This window comes from Mobula birostris, chromosome 3 (assembly GCF_030028105.1).
Source record: "Mobula birostris isolate sMobBir1 chromosome 3, sMobBir1.hap1, whole genome shotgun sequence".
Taxonomy (NCBI): domain Eukaryota; kingdom Metazoa; phylum Chordata; class Chondrichthyes; order Myliobatiformes; family Myliobatidae; genus Mobula; species Mobula birostris.
The window spans coordinates 137,495,328-137,517,293 of record NC_092372.1 but is presented as its reverse complement, the minus strand read 5'-3'; positions in this window follow the sequence as shown (position 1 = coordinate 137,517,293).

The window sequence follows — 21,966 nt, the reverse complement described above, 5'->3', positions numbered from 1 at the left end:
ATTTATTATCAAGGTGTATACTGTTTATGTCACCATATACAACCCAAAGATTCATTTTCTTGTGGGCGTACTCAATAAATCCATAATAGAATAATAACCAAAATAGAATCAATGGGAGACCACACCAACTTGGGCACTCAACCATTGTGCAAAAGACAACAAACTGTGCAAATACAAAAAGAAAGAAATAATAATAACAAATTAAATAAGCAATCAATATTGAGAACATGAGATGAAGTCTTTGGAAGTGACATGTGGGAACATTTCAGTGATGGAGTAAGTGAAGTTGAGTGAAGTCATCCCCTTTGGTTCAAAAGCCTGATGGTTGAGGGTTAATAACTGTTCCTGAACTTGGTGGTGTCAGCATTGAGGTTTGTGTACATTCTTTCCAATGGCAGCAGCGAGAAGAGGGTATGACCAGGGTGGTGGCAATCCCTAATGATGTTGCTGCTTTCCTGCAGCAACGCTTCGTATAGATGTACTCAATGATAGGAAGGGCTTTATCCGTGATGGACTGGTCCATATCCACTACTTTTTGTAGGATTTTCTGTTCAAGGACGTTGGTGTTTCATACCAGGATGTGATGCCAGCAGTCAATATACTCTCCACCACACATCTATAGAAGTTTGGCAAAGTTTTAGAAGTCATGCCGAATCTTTGCAAACTGCTCAGGAAGTAGAGGAGCTGCTGTGCTTTCTTCATGCCACACCTACATGCTGGGTCCAAGACACCTCCTCCAAAATGATAACATGGAGGAATTTAAAGTTGCTGACCTTCTCCACCTCTGATCCTCCAATGAAGACTGGCTCATGGCCTCTGATTTCCTCCTCCTGAAGACAATAATCAGCTCCTGTTCTTGCTGACATTGAGTAAGAGGTTGTCATGATAGCATCACTCAGCCAGATTTTCAATCTCCCTCCTGATTCGTCACCACCTTTGATTCAGGCTACGGCAGTAGTGATATCAGCATACTTGAATATGGCATTGGAGCTGTGCTTAGTGTAAAGTGAGTAGAATAGGGGGTGAGGAACTCAGCTTTATAGTGCTCCTGTGCTGATGGATATCATGGTGGAATAAAAAGTAATAAAATCAAAACTATGTTCATTCAAAAAGGGCCTCCCTTTTATTTCTTTTCCTTAGCCATGCCAGCCTATCAACTCCAACAAACCCAATTCACCCTAACCTAATCCCGAGACAATTTTCAATGCCCAATTGAAAATTGGTCCTACCCAGTATGTCTTTAGACTGAAAACCGAACGTCCAGGGAAAACCCACGCATTCCATGGGGAGGACGTACAACCTCTTTACAGATGGCATGGAACTGAAGTCTGAATTCTGGTACACCCTGAGCTGTAACAGCAATGTGCTAGCCACTACACTACCATGGAGTCGTTGGGTATTGTGTAAAATACTGAGGAAGGTCGGCAGAATGAAGCTCCTCAGACAACAGCAGTGGAGCACACTGAAACACTTTGCACCCAGCAAACTCTATCAGATTAGGCCTTCTGCATTTTGCTATGAATGCATAGAAGTCCCAGAATGGCTGGCCTTCATCTGGTAAAAATCTGAGCCAATATTATTTTCCAAAACTAAATATAATCTGATGTGATTCCCCAAACTCTTTGGGGGAAAATACAGCCAGTCAGTAGAGATGGATATTTTCAGGAATGACTCAGTGATCTGAAGGGAAACAACAAAGAGTGCTCTTTGTCAGAAACTGACCAGCTTTCAATCGAGACTTTTGTTGGTCAAGTACAGAGACACTATTGAATAAGATATTCTAAGTAAAGTGCAAGAAGTTGTGGGTCCCACTCTGTACTCTAATATGTTGGATCATCCATATTCTGGCCTGCTGCAAGAACCCACTGCCAACAGGGCCTATATGCCTGCACTAAACAGGAACAGACATGAAGGATTGGCTGAGATAAATCTCATACCCAAGTCACCACCCAACACCAGAGCAAGCCGCAAGTGGTGAATGGGTCTCAGATGAGAAACGCTGAGGGCCTGCCTCTGAATTCTCAGATGGCCTTGTGGACACTTTCCCACAGACGAAGGTCTTTGCAACTACTTTTAAATGTCTCCAATAGTCATAGTAATTACAAAACAGTTTAAACAACCTTCCGGTAAGATGGCGGCACGTTCCGACACAGCAGTCTCTCCAGGTCCAATCAAAGGTATATTTGTTTATCTGAAGGAGACGCCACACCTGGCAGTGAGCTGGTGGATTTTGCACTGGGTTGGGGCCTGGCTCTTTCAGTCAGTGCTGTCCTTCAGTGTTTGCTCGGTGCTGCCCTCAAGTGTTAGCTCGTGGAAGAACAAGCTGAACCAGGACAACTCAGGGACTTGGGCTATTTTTGTTTTCTCTTTGTGACTGTACATTTTTCTGAAATTGTAACCATATATGCTATGTGCAGTGTGCAGTGTGCTATGTGCTTTGCACCTTGGCCCCACAGAAATGTTGTTTCATTTGGCAATATTCATGTAAAGATGAATGATAATTAAACTTGAACTTTAATCACACACATTCAAGTTATGACTATAACTTGAAACAATGTAATTAAAAACACCTCTAGGAAATGGAAATTAATTTAAAACATTCAGATAAAACAAAATTAAAAAAACACCTACTTATAATTAGCTGAAGCTGAAGGGCTGGCCCAAAGTGCACATTGCCTGTTTTAGGATATGCCTGTGCTCTCCAATTGGACTCAGTGCAACATGACGAGCAAATGGAGGGTAGTTGATATTTAGAGTCATGGAATCATAGAAAAATACAGCACAGAAACAGGCACTTCGGCCTATCCAATCCATACCGAAACATTTAAACAGCCGACTTCCATCAACCTACTTCCATAGCCCTCCATACTCCTGCCATCCATTTACTTTTCCAAACTACTTTTAAATGTTGAAATCGAGCTTGCATGAACCACTTGCGCTGGCAGCTTGATCCACACTCTCATGACCCTCTGAGTGAAGGAGTTTCCCCTCATGATATCCTTAAAATTTTCACTTTCACTCTTAACCCATGATCTCTAGTTGTTGTCCCACCCAACCTCAGCTGAAACAGCCTGCTTGCATTACTTTATCCATACCTTCATAATTTTGCATATCTATATCAAATCTCCCCTAATTCTCCTACATTGCAAGGAATAAAATCCTAACCTATTCAATCTTACCTTATAACTCAGGACATCCAGTTCCAGCAACATCCTTGTAAATTTTCTCTATACTCTTTCAACTTTGTTTCCATCTTTCCTGTGCGTAGGTGACCGCAGCTACACACAATTCTCCAAATCAGGCTTCACCAACATCTTATACAACTTCAATATAACATCCCATCTCCTGTACTCAATAGTTTGATTTACGAAGGCCAAAGTGTCAAAGGTTTTCCTTATGACCCTATCTACCTGTGACACCACTTTCAATGACTTATGGGTTTGTATTCTCAGATCCCTCTGTTCCACCGCACTCCTCAGTGCCCTACCATTCTCTGTGTAAGATCTACTCTGACTGGTCCTAATGAAGCGCAACACGTTTCACCTGTCTGCATTAAATTCCATCTGCCATTGTTCAGCCAAGTTTTTCAGCTTGTCCAGATCCTGCAGCAAGCTTTGATAGTCTTCCTTGCTCTCCTCTACACCCGAGTATTGGTGTCATCCAAAAATTTACTGATCCAGTTAACTACATTATTATCCAGGTCATTGATATAGATAAAAAACAACAAAGGACCCAGCACCGATACTTGTGGCACTCCACTAGTCACAGGTCTCCAGTCAGACATGCAACCATCTACTACCACCCTCTGGCTTCTCCCACAAAGCCAATGTCGAATCCAATTTAGTACCTCATCTTGAATGCCGAGCAACTGAACCTTCTTGACCAACCTCCCATGTGGGACCTTGCCAAATGCCTCGCTAAAGTCCATGCAGATAATTTTCACTGCCTTGCCTTCATCAATTTTCCTGGTAGCTTCTTTGAAAAAATCTAAAAGATTTGTTAGACATGACCTACCTTGCACAAAGCCATGCTGACTATCCCTAATCAGTCCATGTCTACCCTAGACTCATATAACCAGTCTGTTAGAATACCTTCCCATAACTACTGACGTCAGGCTCACCAGTCTATAATTTCCTGGTTTATTTTTAGGCTCTTTCTTAAACAGTGGAACAAATTGGCTATCTTCCAGTCTTCTGGCACCTCACCTGTAGCTAACGATGTTTTAAGTATCTCTGCTAGGTACCCAGCAATTTCTACACTTGCCTCCCACAGAGTCCAAGGGAACACATTGACAGGCCCTGTGGATTAATCCACCCTAATTTGTCTCAAGACCTTAAACGCCTCCTCCTCTGTAATCTGTATAGGTTCCATGACCTCGCTGCTGCTTTGCCTCACTTCTATAGACTCTGTGTCTGTCTCCCAAGTAAATGCAGATCCAAAAAAAATCCATTTAAGATCTCTCCCTTCTCCTTTGGCTCCACTACCATCCTGATCTCCCAGAGGAAGAATTTTGTAAGGAGCTACTGTGAGGACCCACTGGCTAAAAGGTAAGTAGAATCTTCCCATTAGCTTATTGGTTGAATCTTAAAAGTTCTCACCTTAAATTGTGGCCCCAAAGAGGCTAGGATTCTGGAATTGAAAAACCATCAGCAACCTTATTGTACTTATGCTCAATCAATGGAAATCAACTGATCATTAGACAATATTTGTTGTGTCATTCAATCCATCCCCAACCCAATGATCTGTTCCTTCTGGCTTAAGAATAGAATTTGTTGGCAAGAGACTTAAAAAGGGAAGGAAAAAAGTAGCACAAAATGATGTCATGTATAAAACATGCATACCAGATGTGGTTTGATACAAGCCAGAGAAGTCCAGCAAGCATCAAGATTTTCCTAGTGCGGGTCTGCTTCCAAGGTTGGTTACTATTACAATGAACTGGGAAATGTCACCACAATATACAGCCAGAGAGCTTCAGGGAAAAAAAATGGAAATGACATGTGCCAAGGTCATTATATAAAATAGTTCAAACAGGCTGAGTATTTCCAGCATTTTCCATTTTTATTTCAGCTTTCCTGCATCTGCAGTATTTAACTTCTAATTTCATTGCCTGATGCCTTTTATGTTTGTAGAACATGTAACTGGCAGATCTCCCATGACATTGCTCACAGTGTGTCTAAGGATACATTGTTTTCTAACAATGAAGCCCTTATGACATAAGGGGAATATTGTCAATGGTACTGAATGCAGACAATTCCTGTTTTTATCACATAGTCTTCTGGAATTTTTACTGGAGCTTTGGGAACCAAATTATGTGATTCTCTCCATTATGTTCAGAAACCATAAACAACGTTTGCACATGTAAAGAAGTTTTTTTTGAAAAATAGTTTATACATCTTACCTATGTTTATTTAAGGAGTATTTAAAGCTGAGAATCTACAGTAAGAGCTAACTTTCTCTATTATTTAACGTGCAGTTAGCAATCATGCAATATGAAGGGGGTTTAATTACACTGAGGAAGTGGTGTGAGATGTACAAAGCAAAGGATATGGCAGAGAGAGGAGGGGTTCTGTGAAATGATACTTGGGCTTTCACAGCTTGGGGGAAATCTAAGTCTGAGAGGACTGAGGAGTACAATGTGTTGCCAAGAAACTTAAAAAGGGAAGGATACAAGAGAATGGAACTTAAGAGGGAAGCTTAAAAAGAGAAGTGGATTCTAGGAACTCTAAATCACCAAAATGCTCCCAAGGTTCAGAGGCAGTAAGGGTGGGGAAGACTTTGTTTAGAAAAACCGGAAATAAGCTTGGCACCGAGGAATGGCAGATTTTGGCCTGGCACCAAAGCACATGAAATGATCTCTTGAGAGCACTGCTTGAACCTATCTTTGAGGACATTCACATGACTGGTTGACCTGAACGTGATTAAACGGAGTGCCAGAGTAAGTCCTCTGCCTTCTTTGGGATATAGAGTGTAGTAGTGCAAGTACACCTGGTCAGCAGATGTGGGGCCCTCCTAGAGTTCCAACAAAGGAACAGTTTCTCTAAAGTGATATCCCACTAGAGCTCCTCCCAATCACCTGCTGAGAACTTAGCAGGAGAATTGCAGAGTACATCATCAGGCACCAATGGCAATAAAAATCAAAAGAGTTGTAAAACATTACCAATTCCATTACTCCCATTTTCCTCCTCGACACTGTCGACATCAACTCCAAAGAATGATCAGTGTCTGGACTGTGGCTCTGAATGAGACCATGAAGGCAACGTTCCAGAAATAATTTCCAAGGCATCTAGAAAGTACAATGGGGGAATATAGGCTATTTCTGTGTGGACCAGAAAAGAGGGACAATATGGCTTTCCTCAGCTTTTTCAGTTTCATCATTTGGCTTAATGCCAGGTTTCACATGTAGCCATCTATTTAATGGGTTATTAATATCAGTCACTTTGCTAGAGTCGGAAAAGGGCTTTTCTTTTCCTCAGTCTGGTCAAATGTTAAAACAACCAAGTACCTTCTCAAAATCCACATACTGTATCCAAATGTTCTGCACTCCATATATTATCCTTTTCATATGACTTACAACTCAACTGATTATGATTAAAATAAGAAGCAACATTCCAGGGCACCTTGAAGACAGCGATCTCGTACAGCACAGGTCAATGGATTGGACTACTGAGCCACTTAAAAGCAGAGGTGGAGGTGTATGCCTCATGATCAATTCCTCTTGCTGCACAAATGCATCAATGTTGTCCCAATTCTGCTCACCAGGCCTGGAATATCTCGCAATTAAGTGTTGTCCATTTTACCTGCGCGGGAGATGCCTGTGATCATTTTCATAGTGGTGTACATTCCACCTCAGGCCAATATCAAACAGGCTTTGGATGATCTGAGCAATGGGATCAGCCTACACTAAACAGCACACCCAATTGTCTTCACCGTCATTTCGGGGGCCAGCCTGAAAAAGTCACCAAATAATTACCATCAACAAATCACCTGTAGTACCAGAGGAAACAACACACTGGACCACTGTTACATCACCATCAAGAAAGCCTACCTTGCTATTACACATCCACACTTTGGAAAGCCTGATCACCTGACTGTACTTCTACTCCATGAGTACAGGCAGAGACTGAAGACTGCAGCACCAATAGTGAAGACCAAGAAGGTATGGACAGGACGAGCACAGGAGCACGTACAGGACTGCTTTGAATTAGTGGACTTGACTGTATTCAGGGATTCATCTTCAAATCTGGATGAGTATGCCGCAGTTGTTACTGACTTCATTAAAACCTGTGTGGATGAGTGTGTGCTTAGGAAAACTTGCTGTACATTCCCAAATTTACCCACTGAAACTTACCTATTACCACATCGGTAGGCGGGATGATGCAATCTCCATGGCTCTTCTCACATGTAGGCTCACCAGCCTTAGTTCACCTGGACAATACAAATACAGTACCTATGTCAGGACGCTGTTCGTTAACTATAGCACAGTGCTTAACACTATCATTCCCAGTTCTGATTGAAAAGCTGCAGAAACTGGGCCTCTGTAACCCTTGACTTCCTAACTGGAAGATGGCACTCAAGCGGATTGGTGATAACATCTCCTCCTCGATCAACACTGGCGCATATCAGGGGCGTGTGCTTAGCCCACTGCTCTACTCCCTCCATACCCATGACTGTGTGGCTAGGTGCAGTTGAAATGCCATCTATAAATTTGCTGATGATACAACCACTGTTGGCAAAATATCTGATGGAGATGAGAGGGTGTATAGGAGCGAGATATATCAGCTAGTTGAGTGGTGTCGCAGCAACCTTGCACTCAATGTCAGTAAGACGAAAGAGCTGATTGTGGACTTCAGCAAGGGTAAGACAAGGGAACACAAACCAATCCTCAGAGGGATTAGAAACGGAGAGAATGAGCAATTTCAAGTTCCTGGGTGGCAAGATCTCTGACGATCAAGAGCTATAAATAAGGCAAGACAGTGGCTATATTTCATTAGGGGTTTGAGGAGATTTGGTTTGTCACCTGAAACACTCGACAACTTCTATAGATGTACCGTGGAGAGCATTCTGACTGGCTGCATCACTGTCTGGTATGAGGGGGCGGGGCTACTGCACAGGACCGAAGGAAGCTACAAAAAGTTGTAAAATCTGTCAGCTCCATCTTGCCTCCGTAGTAACCAAGACATCTTCAGGGAGTGGTGACTCAGAAAGGTGACATCCATTATTAAGGACTCCCATCACCTAGGGCATGCCCTTTTCTCATTGTTACCATCAGGAAGGAGGTAACGAAGCCTGAAGGCACACTCTTAGCAATTCAGGAGCAGCTTTTTCCCCTCTGCCACCCAATTCCTAAATGGACATTGAATCCAAGAACACTTTTATTTAAAATGCATATTACTTCTATTTTTGCACTATTTTAATCTATTTAATATACATATATACATACTGTAATTGATTTACTTTTTTCCCTCTTTTGATATTATCATGTATTGCATTGAACTGCTGCTGCTAAGTTAACAAATTTCACGACACACACTGGTGATAATAAACCTAATTCTGATTCAGTGGATTTTAATTTATGACCGGAGGGAATGAAGGAATTCATTTGAGCTTTTACCTTGGAGCTCACAAACATCTGGCTTGCTGTTTGCAAGTTTCCCTTGTAGTTTGGAAAATTCATACTTACAAATTTAAATTTGCATTCTGATCTCCTGGCTGGAAGTAAAATTTTCTCATGAAACCAGTTCACTTAATGACTAATTTAAATGGTTAATTTATAAATAGAATATACTTGAAATAGCCAGCTAGTCAGGCAGTATCTGTGGTGAATTATTTTTTTAAGTTGATGGCTATCTGGTATACTATCACATATTATATAACCATATAAAAATTACGGCATGGAAACAGGCCATCTCAGCCCTTCTAGTCCATTCCGAACATTTACTCTCACCTACTCCCACCGACCTGCACTCAGCCCATAACCCTCCATTCCTTTCCTGTCCATATAGCTATCCAATTTTACTTTAAATGACAATATCAAACCTGCTTTTACCACTTCTGTTGGAAGCTCATTCCACACAGCTACCACTTTCTGAGTAAAGAAGTTCCCCCTCATGTTACCCCTAAACTTTTGCCCCCTAACTCTCAACTCATGTCCTCTTGTTTGAATCTCCCCTACTCTCAATGGAAAAAGCCTATCCACGTCAACTCTAACTATCCCCCTCATAATTTTAAATACCTCTATCAAGTCCCCCCTCAACCCTCTACCCTCCAAAGAATAAAGACCCAACTTATTCAATCTTTCTCTGTAACTTAGGTGATGAAACCCAGGTAACATTCTAGTAAATCTTCTCTGCACTCTCTCTATTTTGTTGACATCCTTCCTATAATTCGGTACCCAGAACTGTACACAATACTCCAAATTTGGCCTTACCAATGCCTTGTGCAATTTTAACATTACATCCCAACTCCTATACTCATAGGCATCCGTTAGTCTCATGAGACCATGGATTTGCGCCTTGGAAGGTTTCCAGGGTGCAGGACTGGGCATGGTTGTATGGAAGACTAGCAGTTGCCCATGCTGCAAGTCTCCCCTCTCCACACCACCAATGTTGTCCAAGGGAAGGGCATTAGGACCCATACAGCTTGGCACCGGTGTCATCGCAGAGCAATGTGTGGTTAAATGCCTTGCTCAAGGACACGCACACTGCCTCAGCCAAGGCTTGAACTAGCAACCTTCAAATCACTAGACGAACACCTTAACCACTTGGCCACACACCAACACAATGCTCCTATACTCAATGCTCTGAGTTATAAAGGCCAGCATACCAAAAGCTTTCTTCACCACCCTATCCACATGAGATTCCACCTTCAGGGAACTATGTACCATTATTCCTAGATCCCTCTGTTCTACTGCATTCTTCAATGCCCTACCATTTACCATGTATGTCCTATTTTGATTAGTCCTACCAAAATGTAGCACCTCACATTTATTAGCATTAAACTCCATCTGCCTTCTTTCAGCCTACTCTGCTAACTGGCCCAAATCTCTCTGCAAGCTTTAAAAACCTACTTCATTATCCACAATGCCACCTATCTTAGTATCATCTGCATACTTACTCATCCAATTTCCACCCCATCATCCAGATCATTAATGTATATGACAAACAACATTGAAGTAGTAAAATGGGTTACAGATCCCTGAGGCACACCACTAGTCACTGGCCTCCAATCTGACAAACAGTTATCCACCACTGCTCTCTGGCGTCTCCCATTCAGCCACTGCTGAATCCATTTTACTACTTCAATATTAATACCTAATGATTGAACCTTCCGTGTGGAACCTTGTCAAAGGCCTTACTGAAGTCCATATAGACAACATCCACTGCTTTACCCTTGTCAACTTTCCTAGTAACTTCTTCAAAAAATTCATAAGATTTGTCAAACACAACCTTCCACGCACAAATCCATGTTGACTGTTCCTAATCAGACCCTGTCTATCCAGATAATTATATATACAATCTCTAAGAATGCTTTCCATCAATTTACCCACCACTGACATCAAAGTCATAGGCCGATAATTGCTAGGTTTTCTCTTAGAAACCTTTTTAAACAATGGACAACATGAGCAATACGCCAATCCTCCAGCACCATCCCCGTTTCTAATGACACTTGAAATATTTCTGTCAGAGCCCCTGCTATTTCTACACTAACTTCCCTCAAGGTCCTAGGGAATATCCTGTCAGGACCTGGAGACTTATCCACTTTTATACTCTTTAAAAACGCCAGTACTTCCTCTTCTTTAATCATCATAGTTTCTATAACTTCCCTACATGTTTTCCTTCCCTTACACAATTCAATATCCTTCTCCTTAGTGAATACCAAAGAAAAGAAATTGTTCAAAATCTCCCCCATCTCTTTTGGCTCGCACATAGCTGTCCACTCTGATTCTCTAAGGGACCAATTTTATCCCTCACTGTCCTTTTGCTATTAATATAACTGTAGAAACCCTTTGGATTTATTTTCACCTTACTTGCCAAAGCAACCTTGTATCTTCTTTCAGCTTTTCTAATTTCTTTCTTAAGATTCTTTTTACATTCTTTATATTCCTCAAGCACCTCATTTACTCCATGCTGCCTATATTTATTGTAGATATCTCTCTTTTTCAAAACCAAGTTTCCAATATCCCTTGAAAACCATGGCTCTCTCAAACTTTTAACCTTTTCTTCCAACCTAACAGGAACATAAAGATTCTGCACCCTCAAAATTTCACCTTTAAATGACCTCCATTTCTCTATTACATCCTTTCCATAAAACAAATTGTCCCAATCCACTCCTTCTGAATCTTTTCACATCTCCTCAAAGTTAGCCTTTCTCCAATCAAAACTCTCAACCCTGGTTCCAGACCTATCCTTCTCCATAATTACATTGAAACTAATGGCATTGTGATCACTGGACCCGAAGTGCTCCCCAACACGTACCTCTGTCACCTGACCTATCTCATTCCCTAACAGGAAATCCAACACTGCCCCTTCTCTTGTTGGTACCTCTATGTATTGCTGCAAAAAGCTATCTTGCACACATTTTACAAACTCCAAACCATCCAGCCCTTTTACAGTATGGTTTTCCTGGTCTATGTGTGGAAAATTAAAATCTCCCACAGTCACAACCTTGTGCTTACTACAAATATTTGCTATCTCCTTACAAATTTGCTCCTCCAATTCTCACTTCGCATTAGGTGGTCTATAATACAACCCTATAAGTACTACTAGACCTTTCCTATTCCTCAATTCCACCCAAATAGCCTCCCTAGACGAGCCCTCTAATCTATCCTGCTAGAGCACTGCTGTAACATTTTCTCTGACAAGCAATGCAACACCTCCCCCTCTTGTCCCTCCGATTCTATCACACCTGAAGCAACGAAATCCAGGAATATTTAGTTGCCAATCACACCCCTCCTGTATCCATGTTTCACTAATAGCTACCACAGCATATTTCCAGGTATCAATTAATGCTTTAAGCTCATCCACCTTTCCTATAATGCTCCTAGCATTAAAATAAATGCATTTAAGAAATTTTCCACTTCTTACTCTGTTTATCACTAATGGTCCAAACAACTTTACTATTTTCTTTTTCTTCCTTCTCCCTTACATCTGTTCCTACACTTTGGTTCCCCTCCCCCCTTGTATCTAGTTTAAATCCACTGCAGCCTCTCTAGCAAACCTACCTGCAAGAATATTTGTCCCCCTCCAGTTCAGATGTAAACCGTCCCGTGGGAACAGCTCCCATGTTCCCTGGAAACTGCCCAATTATCTATAAATCTGAAGCCCTCCCTCCTGCTCCATGTCTTCAGCCACGTGTTCATCTGCGCTATCTTACTATTTCTAAACCCGCCCACATGTGGCACTGGTAGCAATCCTGAGATTGCTATCCTGGGGGTCCTGTCCTTTAACTTGGCACCTAACTCCCTAAACTCTCCTTTCAGGACCTCCTCACTCTTCCTACCCACATCATTAGTCCCTACATGGACCACGACATCCGGCTGCTCACTCTCCCTCTTGAAAATACTGAGAACTCGATCCGAGATATCGCGGACCTTGGCACCAGGGAGGCAACAGACCATCCGGGATTCTCAATCTCTCCCACAGAACCTCTTTTCTGTCCTCCTAACTATTGAATCCCCTATCACTACTGCTCCCCTCTTTTCCCTCCTTCCCTTCTGAGCTGAGGTCCCGACTCGGTGCCAGAGACGCAACCACTGCAACTTGTCCCTGGTAGGTTGTCCCCATCAACAGTATCCAAAACGATGTACTTATTATTGGTGGGAACGGCCACAGGGGTGCTCTGCTCATTCTGTCTATTCCTCTTCCCTCTCCTGACACTCACCCAGCTACCTGTCTCCTGACTCTTAGGGGTGACTATCTCCCTGTAACTCCTGTTTATTTCTGCCTCTGCCTCACGAATGATCCGAAGTTCATCCAGCTCCAGCTCCAGTTCCCTAACTCAGTTTGTCAGGAGCTGGATGCACCTTTCGCAGGTGTAGTCATCAGGGACGATTGTGCTCGCCCTGACTTCCCACATACTGCAAACGGAGCAACCAACTGCCCTAATTGCTGCCTCCATGACCTACTCCTAAGGTAATTAAATTAATTGAAGGAACTTACCCAACCTTACCTCACTTGGAGTGAAGCTCGTCCTCAGCCTCTGCTCTCTGAAGCCTCTCGAGCCAAAGCCTTCCTTCTCTGTCTCCCACTACTCCATTGCCCGCTACAACGTCACCCGCTCCATTAATCTGATCGCTTTCAAACTCTCCTGCTGCCTCATGGTCTGACTTTCACACGCTTGCGCAGTCGTGCCCCTTTCAACTGCCGAAGATTTCTCAGGCAGATTATACAGCAAACAGTGAAAACATGTCGCAACATACATCTGCATGAAATCATGTTGATTGTGGAAGTGACAGATGTTAGCCTGGGGTTATAGAGATTGAGCTAGTCTCTCCCTGAGCTAACAGCAGTAATCTTTACATTTGGCTGAGGAAATTGGAGAGAAATATTGTCCAGAACTCTCCCTCCTTGTGGCTATCATGCAAGAACTGTAAGAGGTATAAGAGTAGTGCTGTATTGAAAGGGAGATGCATTACTTGCAATAACTTCCTCAGGAGAACAGCTGTTAATATTCAATATTAAAACCCATAATTGGCAGCTACCTCTTTGCACACATATGCCTTCAGCAGAGGTGGAAAAATATAGGGTGCTTGTTCTCTGGTAGTCTCCTGACTCTGAAGGCGACTTAATTCCACTCTAGTTTTGTAGGTGTCTGTAGTCCCCGTGATTTGACCAACACGAGGACTACAGACTCTTCTACAGATGGTGGGGGGGGGGGTGTGTGGTAGTAACTGACAGCATGTATAGGTGGGCACTTAGTCACGCGGGGCTTCTGTGCACTCTATCTCCTAATGCCAAAGCTTACCATGACGACAGCATCATTCTTCTGATTTGCAGCTTCAGAAGAATGTATATCTACCACCTTGCTCTTTAAACTGGCCATCGCTTGCCCAACAAACCTCCGATGTTCCTAAGCTGTGATAGCAGAGCACGGTTCATGGTTGCATTTCTTGAGATTATTCATGAGGCTTTCAGACTGGGAACTTCATTGCGTGAAGTGGAAATTGCCTTGTATGGAGTAATTGTTCCATACCAGTTACCACACAGGTTTTCGACAGGGTGCAGTTTTAAGGCTGATTTATACTTCTGCATCAAATGGACGCCGTAACCTATGCAAGTGGCCTATGCGTGTTGTGAGTATTTATACTTGTGTGTTGGTGTGTCTGCATTGCTCTTCAATTCAAGCACATCACGCATGCGCACACAGCTGCCCGTGCAAGGCTTCATGGTCATGGTAGTCTTTCTCGGGGTAAACAAGTTTAAAGCGAGCGTCTTTTCTCGTAAAAGCGAAATGTGTCCTCCATAATTTTGGAGGTCTGTAAATCTTTATGGAAAGCATTGCAGCCAGAGTTTCTTCCCTGCCCTTCGGTGGCCCAATGGGAAGCTATTTCAGCGTAGGAGGAAATGTGATGCTACCAAGCGGACCAATCACTGTTGTTGCAGTCTGCATCGCCGCAACGCGTAGTTACATTTTGGGAGAGGTGCGCGTCAGGCTATGGCATAGGGATCTGCGTAGGCTCTGCAAAGGGTTCGCGGCTACGCCGTACCTACGGCGTCGATTTGACGCAGAAGTATAAATCAGCCTTTAGTCCAACAGTAAGGACACTGAAACAGCTTGACATTATCTACTGGCACTAAGTGAACACCAGAACACTACTGCTACCTCTTCATAAAACTCAAATTTAAAGGGCCATAGAAAACAGTTATGAAGCTGAAATTGCAATGCTGACCTAAGAGTGGCTAAAATAAATAGGAACCGTAATGAAGATGAGTTCCTCTGGATGAACTCATCTTCACTGGATGAAGAACACAAAAAGAACTGAAGAAATGGTGCTGGGTAAAATTTATATACATTCAAGATTGTATAATTTTATTTCTTGTACGCAAGTGCAAAGGAGAGCACAATAATTGTTACTCTGGATTCAACACAGCACCAAAAAAGATAAAGAACACGATAATAATAAAAGCACAATGAATATAAATACACAAGCTAGCTTACATAAATACATAGATTGATTGTAAACACAAAATAATCTGCAGATGCTGGGGTCAAAGCAACACTCACAACACGCTGGAGGAACTCAGCAGGTCGGGCAGCATCCGTGGAAAAAATCAGTTGACGTTTCGGGCCGGAACCCTTCGTCAGGACTGTAGAGGGAAGGGGCAGAGGCCCTATAAAGGAGGTGGGGGGAGGGTGGGAAGGAGAAGGCTGGTAGGTTCCAGGTGAAAAACCAGTAACAGGAAAGATAAAGGGGTGGGGGAGGGGAAGCAGGGAGGTGATAGGCAGGAAAGGTGAAAAAAGAATAGGGGAAAACACAATGGGTAGTAGAAGGAGGTGAAACCATGAGGGAGGTGATAGGCAGCTGGGGGAGGGGGCAGAGTGACTTGGGGATAGGGGAAGGGAGGGGGAGGGAATTACTGGAAATTGGAGAATTCTATGTTCATACCAAGGGGCTGGAGACTACCTAGACGGTATATGAGGTGTTGCTCCTCCAACCTGAGTTTAGCCTCATCATGGCAGTAGAGGAGGCCATGTATGGACATATCTGAATGGGAGTGGGAAGCAGAGTTGAAGTGGGTGGCTACTGGGAGATCCTGTCTGTTGTGGCGGACGGAGCAGGGGTGCTCGACGAAGTGTCCATAAAGTGACACCAGGCTGTACATAAGGTGACTGACAGGAAATAATAAGGTAGTGGTGGAGTTAGTGGGTGGAGGTGTTGATCAGCCTTACTGCTTGGGGAAAGTAACATTGAGTGTGATAGTCCTGGCGTGGATGCTGCATAACTTCCTCCCTGATTGGAGTAGGGCAAAGTCCATGAGCAAGGTGGGTAGGATCCTTCATGATGTTTCTGGCCCTTTTCAAGCACCTTTCTGTATATATGTCCCTGATGGCAGGTAGGCTGGCTTTGAGCATTGGGCAGCTGGGCAGTTTTGATGACCCTTTGTAGAGTTTTCCTGTTCACCACAGTAAAGGAGGAAACTCCATATTTTCCATCACAGGCAATAGTAGCAATTGGATAGTTTACACAATAATTCCTATACCACAATATCAGGACAAGTTACCACATGAAAGAATGGTACCTGACTCTTCAAATTTATATAAGAACATATTCAGCAAATCCTACTCACTTGTCCACTTCGTAATAACCTGCATTTTTATTTCCTTTTCTAAAGTCTTTTGAATGCTGTAATTGACTCTGGGTTGCTATGCTTTCCTCAACTCCCCTTTCCTCATCAATGTATTCCTGATCACTTACTGCATCAAACAAGTTTTAGACCATAAGATATAAGAGCATTTGACATCCTCATCACCGACTCAACCTGCAAGTTAACCTTTAGGTTGCTCTACACTAGGACTCCCAAGTCCCTTTGCATCTCAGATTCTTGGATTTTCTCCCCATTTAGAAAATAGTCTGCACATTTATTTCTACTACCAAAGTGCATGGCCATGCAGTTTCCAACATTGTATTTCATTTGCCACTTTCTTGCCCATTCTCCTAATCTGTCTAAGTCCTTCTGCAGCCTACCTGTTTCATCAACACTACCTGCCCGTGCACCAATCTTCATATCATCTGCAAACTTGCCAACAATGCCATCTATTTAATCATCTAAATCATTGATATACAGTTTAAAAAGAAGTGGTCCCAACACCGACCCCTGTGGAACACCACTAGTCACTGGCAGCCAACCAGACAAGGATCCTTTAATTCCCACTTACTGCCTCCTACCAATCAACCAATGCTCTAACCATGTTAGTAATTTTCTTGTAATACCATGGGCTCTTAACTTGGTAACAGCCTCATGTGTGGCACCTGAAAGTCCAAATCTACAATATCCACTGCATCCCCTTTATCTATCCTACTTAGAATCTCCTTTAAGAATTCCAACAGGTTCAACATTTTCCCTTAAGGAAACCATGCTGATTTTGTCCTACCTAGTCTTGTGTCACCAAGTACTCCACAACCTCATCCTTAACAATTGACTCTAGGCATCTTCCCAACCACAGAGGTCAAGATAACTGGTGTATAATGTCCTTTCTGCAGTCTTCCTCCTTTCTTAAAGAGTGGAGGGACATGTGCAATTTTCCAGTACTCTGGCACCATGCCAGAGTCCAATAATTTTTGAAAGATCATTGCTTATGCCTCCACAATCTGTAATGCTACCTCTTTCAGTTCATCTGGTCTGGGTGACTTATGAACTTTTAGGTCTTTCAGCTTTTTGAGCACCTTCTCCCTTGTAATAGTAACTGCACTCACTTCTCTTCTTTCACACATTACAACATCTGGCTCACTGCTAGTGTCTTCCACAGAAAAGACTGATGCAAAATACTCATTTAATTCATCTGCCATCTCCTTGTCCTCCATTATTATTTCTCTGGCCTCATTTTCCAGCGGTCCTATATCCACTCTCATCTCTTATTTTTTACATACTTGAAAAAGCTCTTACTATCCACTTTGATATTGTTTGCTAGCTTGCTTTCATCTTTTTCCTTCTAATGATTTTTGTTGATCTCTATAGGTTTTTAAAAGCTTTCCAATCCTTTATGTTCCTGCTAATTTTGCTTTGTTGTATGCCCTCTCTTTTGTTTTTACATTAGTTTTGATTTCCTTCGTCAGCCATAGTTATACTATTTTGCCATTTGAGTATTTCTTCATTTTTGGAGTACACCTGTCTGCACCTTCCTCAATTTTCCCTGCCAGATTCACCTTCCAATTTACTTTGGCCAGCTCCTCTCTCGTACCACTGTAATTTCCTTGACTCCACTGAAATACTGCTATGTCAGACTTTACTTTCTCCCTATCAAATTTCAAGTTGAGCTCAGTCATATTGTGGTCACTGCCTTCTAAGGGTTCTTTTACGTTAACCTCCCTAATCTTCTCTGGTTCATTACATAACACCCAATCCAGTATAGCTGATCCCCTAGTAGGCTCAATGACAAACTGCTCTATAAAGCCATCTCGTAGGCACTCAACAAACTCTCTCTAGAGATCAATTTCCAACTTGATTTTCCCAATCGACCTGCACGTTAAGATCTCCCATGACCATCATAACTTGGCCTTTTTGACGTGCCCTTTCTATTTCCTGTTGTAATCTGTGGTCCACTTCCCAGCTACTGTTTGGAGGTCTGTATTTAACTGCTATCAAGGTCCTTTCACCCTTGCAGTTTCTTCTCTCAACCCACAACAATTCAACAAATCCTATGTCACATCTTTCCACTGATTTGATGCTACTCTTTACCAGCAAAGCCATGCCACCCACTCTGCTAGTATAATGTGTAACCTTGGACATTCAGCTCCCAACTACAAATATCCTTCAGCCACAATTCAGTGATGGCCACAAGGTCATACCTGACAATCTGTAACAGTGGAACAAGATCATCCACCTTACTTCTTATACTCCGTGTATTGGGATATAACATTTTGAGTACTGTATTTACTACCCTTTTTGATTTTGCTTCCCTAATAGTCACCCTGCTGACTGCAATTTTGTCCTATCATCTGTCTGTCCTTCTTGATAGTCTGACTTAAGCCATACGTGATTCTTTTGCTAATTACCTTTATTCTTCATCCTTTAGTTCTTAACTGTTCCATCAACAATTTTATTTTCCCCATGGCTATACAGTACTCTCTAGTCCAGAGCCTTCAAGTACCTCTGGCAGATCACATCTCACCCTCCTCCTTTCCACAGAGATTAGCCCCAGCCTCTCCCATTCTGTTTACATAACTGAACATCCCCATTGCCGGAATCGTTTTGGTAAAATTTGGTGTTAGTATGGTCTCAGAGATGGATCTAAAGCAGGAGGAATAATATATTGAAGTTTCATCATTGGATTTTTAGTGAGAGGTTGTTTGAATTGGTACTTTTACTTGGACCGGAGCTTGTCCACTAATACACAAAATGCTCAATAAGGCAAGTGGAAGATGGGCATTTACATCAACAGGAATTGGAATATTGTGGAGAAGAGCAAGATTTCAGTCGTATGGAGCCTTCTGTGGTCATTCAGTTTTGGTGTTAAATTCAAGAAGAATTTGTTTTGGAAAAGAAAATCAAATTCATTTGCACCCAAGAACAGCTTGTGCATTCTTTCCAGTTCAGCAGGGTGAGGAGTGAAAGTAGGTGCTTAAATCATAAAGGGATTCAATAGCATTGATATAAAAATATACACAAGTGGAAACAATTTGAAAATTAAAGTTATCTGGGCAGGACTCTGAGCTCAATGTATGGAAATGTGTCTCATAAATCACTGGGAAAGCTTGGCAACCTGCACAAAATGAAGAGCAAATGTTAGGGAATGGAATCTCGAATTGATACAAAGAATGTGAGAGTGACAGTTTGCCAAACTGACCATTCTAGTGAGGTGAAGCTTCCAGCGGCCTGTGCTGACAGACATTTCAGGTACAATTGAAAATCACCAGGGTTATGATCCGAACAATTTAAAGGCCAACATCCTCAATTATACAATTGGAACAGTTACTGTAGGAGTATGTTCTAAACATACTGTAGACTCAGTTACTCTCAAGAATCTCAAGATTTACTTCAACAGCTGTTAGACTTCAAAGGTCAAAACTCAAATTTCAAAGTAAGTTTATTTTCAAGGTACATATATGTAGCCCCCCGGCCAACCTCAGGGTCACTCGGTTCGCTGTCGTCTAGGGAAACAGCCCTTGGCCCCGCCAAACTGGGTAATTAGTTTGTGTAGATGCTGTGTGATGTACCCCACCCCGCCCAAATAACAGACAATACACCAGATACGATTAAATGATTTACAGTTTATAGATATTACTAGAACTATATAATTAAGAGAGAATAAAATATAAAGGGAAAATAAAAGGTGCCACACTTATCAAAGTTCAATCTCTTGGTGCACAAACAGTTGGAGCTCAAGAGCCTTCTTCTTCACCTTGCGACCCCTCGGACCACCTCGACTGGCCGCCTGGGACCAACAACGGTGGTCGACCAGATGCTCCACACGAGTCCATCTCTGTCTACTCGCCGAACGCCCTCCTCAGGGTCCGACCCCGTTAGCGGACATCACAGCAACTGGTCCATCCTCTGTCTCTCTCTCCTGCCTTCTGCCCCAAAACCCCGCGCATACAAATCTTCCAGATACGCCAAAATCATAACAACTATCCCAATTGGTTTGTAACATCCTCTTATCACTTCCTAACCCAAAACAAGCTGCTAGCGCAAAAACTTTCTCAGCGTTTAGCATAACAAAGAAGCATTCCCAAGTATAACATAACAAAGAAGCCATTTTAATTAGCCTACACAGTAAACGACGAAACTCCCTTACATATGTGTCACCATATTCATCTTGCAGGTATTCACAGTAAATACACAGAAATACAATTGAATCAATGAAACAGCATGGTAGCATAGTGGCCAGCATATCATTCTACAACACCAGTGACTGGGGTTGAATTCCCGCCAGTGTCTATAGGAAGTCTGTACATTCTCCTCATGACCACTTGGGTTTCCTCCCACATTCCAATGACATACTGGTGAAAAAGTTAATTAGTCTCATGAGTGTAATTGGGCAGCATAGGCTTGTTGGGCTGGAAGAGCCTGTTACCATACTGAATCTGCAAAACGAACTGTACACAACAAGATGGACAAAAAAACAATGTGCAAAGGACCACATACGGTGCAAATAGAAACAGAAAAAAGAAAATAATAATAAACAAATAGGCTATAAGTATTGAGAACATGAGATGAAAAGTCTTTGAAAGTGAGTCCATGGGTTGTAGGAGCAGATCAGAGTTGAGGTGAGTGAAGTTATCTCTATTAGTTTAAGAGCCTGATGGGTGAGGAATAATAACTGTTCCTGAACCTGGTGGTATAGGTCCTGAGGCTCCTGTACCTTCTTCCTGATGGCAGCAGCAAGAAGAGAGTGTGGCCTGGATGGTGGGAGTCCGAGATGAGGGACGTGCTTTCCTGTGATAATGCTCCTTGTAGATGTGTTTAATGGGGTAAAGGGCTTTACCCATGATAGACTGGACTGTATCCACTTTTGGTAGGCTTTTCCATTCGAGTCTGTTGGTGTTTCAATACCAGGCAGTGAAGCAGCCTGTCACTATACTCTCTACTGCGCACTTATAGAAGTTTGTCAAAGATTTAGATGATACGCAGACTCTTCACAAACTTCAAAGAAAGTAGAGGCCCCGCTGTGAGTTCTTTGTAATGGCACTTACGTGTTGGACCAAGGACAGATCCTCTGAAATGACAACACTGAGGAATTCAAAGCTGCTGACTCTCTCCACCCCTGATGAGGGCAGGAGGAGGTTTCCTCCTCCTGTAGATGGAGGAGAAGTATTAGGCCATTCAGCCCATCTAGTGTGCTTTGACATTCCATCATGGTGGATTTATTATCCCTCTCAACCCTATTCTGTAGCCTTCTGCCTGTAAACTTCGATGTCCTGACTAACCAAGAACCTATCATCCTTGCATTTGTCTTCCTTACTACCGATTCAACTAGCAAGCTACCTCTGAACTTTGGGGTGTAGTCCAACTGGTCCAGGCGACATGACTTTTCAGATTTCTAATTACCTTCTCCTTATACTAGCAAATACATTCACTTCTTGCTCTTTGGTTATGCTGAGATAGAGTGAGAGGTTCTTGTTGTGGGAGAATTCACCCATATTTTCCATCTCCTTCTTGTATTCTGATTCCTCACCACCTTTGATTCAGCCAATGACAGTGGTGTCATCAAACTTAAATATGTCATTGGAGCTGTGTTTAGCCTCACAGAGGCTAGTTATACAAGTGAGTAGAGCAGGGGACTAAGCACACAGCCTTGTGGTGCAACTTG